Genomic DNA, 5,000 nt, shown 5'->3' with positions numbered 1-5,000 from the left:
TTAGGGGTTAATTCGTCGCAACGTATACACGCCACGCCGAAGGGCGGGTTTTTACACCCAGGAGGATATTACCCCGAAGGGTACGACACCTTTGTTTTTTCGACTTTTGCTCTAGCAAGTTTGTTTATGCATATATATATTTTCATAAGCGTCACTATTTCGATGACGATGACAATTGGCTACCATTTAAATATTTTGTTCATATTTTTTTTTGAAAAAAAAAGACCGAATGCATTACTTATAGTAATACACCCAGTCTAATTTGTTTTTGTATTTTGGTTATAACGTCACTATTTAGATGACAACACCATTTGGCTACGATTTAAATATTTTGTTCATATTTTTTTTTGAAAAAAAAAGACTGAATGCATTACATATAGTAACACACCCAGTCTAATTTGTTTTTGTATATTGGCTAAAAACGTCACTATTTAGATGACGACACCATTTGGCTACCATTTAAATATTTTGTTCATATTTTTTTTTTGAAAAAAAAAGACTGAATGCATTACTTATAGTAACACACCCAGTCTATTTTGTATTTGTTTTTTTTTTATTATATATATATCGTTACAACTTATGCTATGCGTTTTAGCCGGATAGTACCGGGATATTGTCCAAGTACGACACCTTTAGGGGTTAATTCGTCGCAACGTATACACGCCACGCCGAAGGGCGGGTTTTTACACCCAGGAGGATATTACCCCGAAGGGTACGACACCTTTGTTGTTCGACTTTTGCTATAGCAAGTTTGTTTATTCATATATATATTTTCATAAGCGTCACTATTTCGATGACGATGACAATTGGCTACCGTTTAAATACTTTGTTCTTAATTTTTTTTGAAAAAAAAAGACTGAATGCATTACTTATAGTAACACACCCAGTCTAATTTGTATTTGTATTTTTACTTCTTTTGAAGTATTCTTTTTTGTATTTGTTTATATATTTATTGTATATTTTATACATTTTGTACCATAATTGTACATTTTTATTTTTATATTTTATTTTTCTTTTTTATATATATTAAATATATATAAATTTTATTTTATTGGAAAAATCACGTTAATGATCCTTCCGCAGGTTCACCTACGGAAACCTTGTTACGACTTTTACTTCCTCTAAACCATCAAGTTTGGTCAACTTCTGCGAAACAACCGTAACACGTTAGCGTCACAGTGATCACGTCCGGAGACCTCACTAAATAATTCAATCGGTAGTAGCGACGGGCGGTGTGTACAAAGGGCAGGGACTTAATCAATACGAGTTAATGACTCGCACTTACTAGGAATTCCAAGTTCATGTGAACAGTTTCAGTTCACAATCCCAAGCATGAAAGTGGTTCAGCGGTTTACCCGGACCTCTCGGTCTAGGAAATACACGTTGATACTTTCATTGTAGCGCGCGTGCAGCCCAGGACATCTAAGGGCATTCCAGACCTGTTATTGCTCAATCTCATTATTGCTAGACGCAATTTGTCCATTTAAGAAGCTAGTGTCCTTATAATGGGACAAACAAACAGGTACGACTCCACTAACATAAACACATTCAAACACAATTATATTTTACTATATTCATGAATGAAGGCTATGAAAGCTTCAACATCATAATCCTGAAAGCATCTATTTAATATATTTGAGTCTCGTTCGTTATCGGAATTAACCAGACAAATCACTCCACGAACTAAGAACGGCCATGCACCACCACCCATAGATTCGAGAAAGAGCTATCAATCTGTCTTACACGCTTATGTTCGGACCTGGTAAGTTTTCCCGTGTTGAGTCAAATTAAGCCGCAGGCTCCACTCCTGGTGGTGCCCTTCCGTCAATTCCTTTAAGTTTCAGCTTTGCAACCATACTTCCCCCGGAGCCCAAAAGCTTTGGTTTCCCGGGAAGCGACTGAGAGAGCCATAGAAGTAGCTACACCCAATTGCTAGCTGGCATCGTTTATGGTTAGAACTAGGGCGGTATCTGATCGCCTTCGAACCTCTAACTTTCGTTCTTGATTAATGAAAACATCTTTGGCAAATGCTTTCGCTTAAGTTAGTCTTACGACGGTCCAAGAATTTCACCTCTCGCGTCGTAATACTAATGCCCCCAATCTGCTTCTATTAATCATTACCTCTTGATCTAAAAACCAATGAAAGTAGATCAGAAGTCTTATTTCATTATTCCATGCACAAAATATTCAGGCATTTGGAGCCTGCTTTAAGCACTCTAATTTGTTCAAAGTAATTGTAACGGCCCACAACAGCACTCGATGAAGAGCACTGAAGCAGGTTTTAATAGGAGGAATACATAATGGTACATAAGTATCATAAATGTATAAGAACTCCACCGATAATACGCTTGCATACATAAGGTAATGTACAATCCACAATTGTAGTTGTACTACCCGTATGAAGCACAAATTCAACTACGAACGTTTTAACCGCAACAACTTTAATATACGCTATTGGAGCTGGAATTACCGCGGCTGCTGGCACCAGACTTGCCCTCCAATTGGTCCTTGTTAAAGGATTTAAAGTGTACTCATTCCAATTACAGGGCCTCGGATATGAGTCCTGTATTGTTATTTTTCGTCACTACCTCCCCGAACTGGGAGTGGGTAATTTACGCGCCTGCTGCCTTCCTTAGATGTGGTAGCCGTTTCTCAGGCTCCCTCTCCGGAATCGAACCCTGATTCCCCGTTACCCGTAGCAACCATGGTAGTCCTAGATACTACCATCAATAGTTGATAGGGCAGACATTTGAAAGATCTGTCGTCGGTACTAGACCATACGATCGGCAAATTATCTAGAGTTCAACCATTATAACGATTTCCGAAGAAATCGCTTGGTTTTAGCCTAATAAAAGCACACGTTCCAAAAGGTCCGTGTTTATATTGCATGTATTAGCTCTAGAATTACCACAGTTATCCAAGTAACTGTTAACGATCTAATAAACCATAACTGATATAATGAGCCTTTTGCGGTTTCACTTTTAATTCGTGTGTACTTAGACATGCATGGCTTAATCTTTGAGACAAGCATATAACTACTGGCAGGATCAACCAGAATAATGTTATAATATTTTATTTTTAATATTATTTGAAATTTTGAAAAATAACATCAATCTCCTCTCAATAAATCCAATGATAAAGTTTTTATTTTTTTTTTTTTTATTTATTTATATTTATACATACTTTTTGTTTTATATCCTCCCTAATAGGGATAATTATTATTTTATTTTTTTTACCAACACAATTTTTATTTGTATATATTTTTTGGTAAATTTATTTTTATTTTTATTTATTTGTATGTATTTTGTATGGGTATTTTGTATGGGTATTTTGTATTTTTACTTTTATCTGGAAAATGAGGGAAAATGCATTTCACAAAGGTTTCATATAACAACTATTTTTATTTTAACAAAGAGAACTCCTACCGTATGGTGAACTCTGATATTGTTAAATTTTAGTGTAGCACCTTTCACAAATACATATCAATGATTATTTTCAAATTTCTAATATTTTCTTTTACTTCAATATATTGAAGTGTTTTTGGAATATTTTTATAAAATAAACCATTTATTTATGATATAGAATTAATAATTCTTTTTAATAATTTTTCTTTATGAACATTTTTATGTTCAACAAATAATCCCAATTGGAAATTAATATTTATTATTTTTTTTTCGACATTACTTTACTTAAAGTATTTTTTTTTGACATCTTTGCCACAAAGCCAGTGTTCTTAGCCACAACGCCGTGGTACCACTTTTGGTGAAAACGAGGTGCGAGTCCCCGCCCAATCATAATACCACATTACCAGTAAGTTAATTCGTTGCAACTTAAAAAGCCACATCGAAAGAGGTTTACATACATGTTTCCTTAACATCAAAATATGCGCCCCCTTTGGTAGTTTGAGTTTTTTTCACAACAAAGTGGAGGTAAATAACATGACCAAACTAATAACTTCATATTTTCCTCTTTTTGGATCGAAAATGCTCGATTCCGTAAAATAGATTTGAAACATACTTGGATACATTCGGTTCGGCGAATTTTCACAAAAAAAGTTGACCCTTTTTTTGGGACTTAGTGCAATTTTTGAAAAATTTTGTATGGGAAAAAGTCAACTTTTTCCAGAAATCCGAAAAAAGGCCCAAAAACGCACTTGGTTGCGGTCGAGTTTTACTAGGGTAGGAAAAACCACTTGCAACCAAGTGTTCGACTTAGAAAAATTTTGGACATAAAATTTTTGGAAAAAAATTTTCTACTTAATAAATCGGAAAAATGGCCCAAAAACGCACTTGGTTGCGGTCGAGTTTTACTAGGGTGGTAAAAGTCAATTTTCAATGTTGAAAATTTTTTTCGACTTTTTTATATAATATATGTTATTCAGAACAACTAAATCGACTGAGTAAATGGCCCAAAAACGCACTTGGTTGCGATCGAGTTTTACTAGGGTGGTAAAACTCAATTTTCAATGTTGAAAATTTTTTTCGACTTAGAAAAATTTTGGACATAAAATTTTTGGAAAAAAATAAATCGGAAAAATGGCCCAAAAATGCACTTGATTGCGGTCGAGTTTTACTAGGTTGGTAAAAGTCAATTTTGAATGTTGAAAATTTTTTTGGACTTTTTATATTTTTTATTTTTTTATATTTTTGTTGATATAAATTTTGAATTGAATTTGATGTTGAAAAGTTTGTTAATAAAATAGACTTGAGTGAAGTTTTTTCATGGATTTTCCATGTCCCGAATGTATGGAAGTGTGTTTTTTTTCTACTTCAATAATATCACTGATTCAGAGTATCACGAAAAATAATTTAAAAAACCTACTATCTATCAAAATGTGGTTGAACTTTTTTTACAGACATTTTAAAGTCTCCGAATGGAAGTAAGGACTTGAAAAATAATATTTTTTGTAGACTTATTTTGGATGTAAATTTTTTGCAAGTCTTTGGAATTATTTTTTGTAAATTTTTTCTAAGTCTTTTTCCACTTAGAATATTTCTTTT

The 5,000-nt window shown here is 33.7% G+C and overlaps 1 non-coding gene across 1 annotated transcript; it reads right to left on the bottom strand.

Annotated features, from left to right (window-relative positions):
- Positions 1-1,066: 1,066 nt before the first annotated feature.
- Positions 1,067-3,058, bottom strand: LOC129920861 (small subunit ribosomal RNA). Its single transcript, XR_008773397.1, has one exon. It is a non-coding gene; the product is annotated as a small subunit ribosomal RNA (ribosomal RNA).
- Positions 3,059-5,000: the final 1,942 nt, after the last annotated feature.

This window comes from Episyrphus balteatus, assembly GCF_945859705.1.
Source record: "Episyrphus balteatus chromosome X unlocalized genomic scaffold, idEpiBalt1.1 SUPER_X_unloc_1, whole genome shotgun sequence".
Lineage (NCBI taxonomy): Eukaryota > Metazoa > Arthropoda > Insecta > Diptera > Syrphidae > Episyrphus > Episyrphus balteatus.
This window is presented reverse-complemented; position numbering and strand designations above follow the sequence as displayed.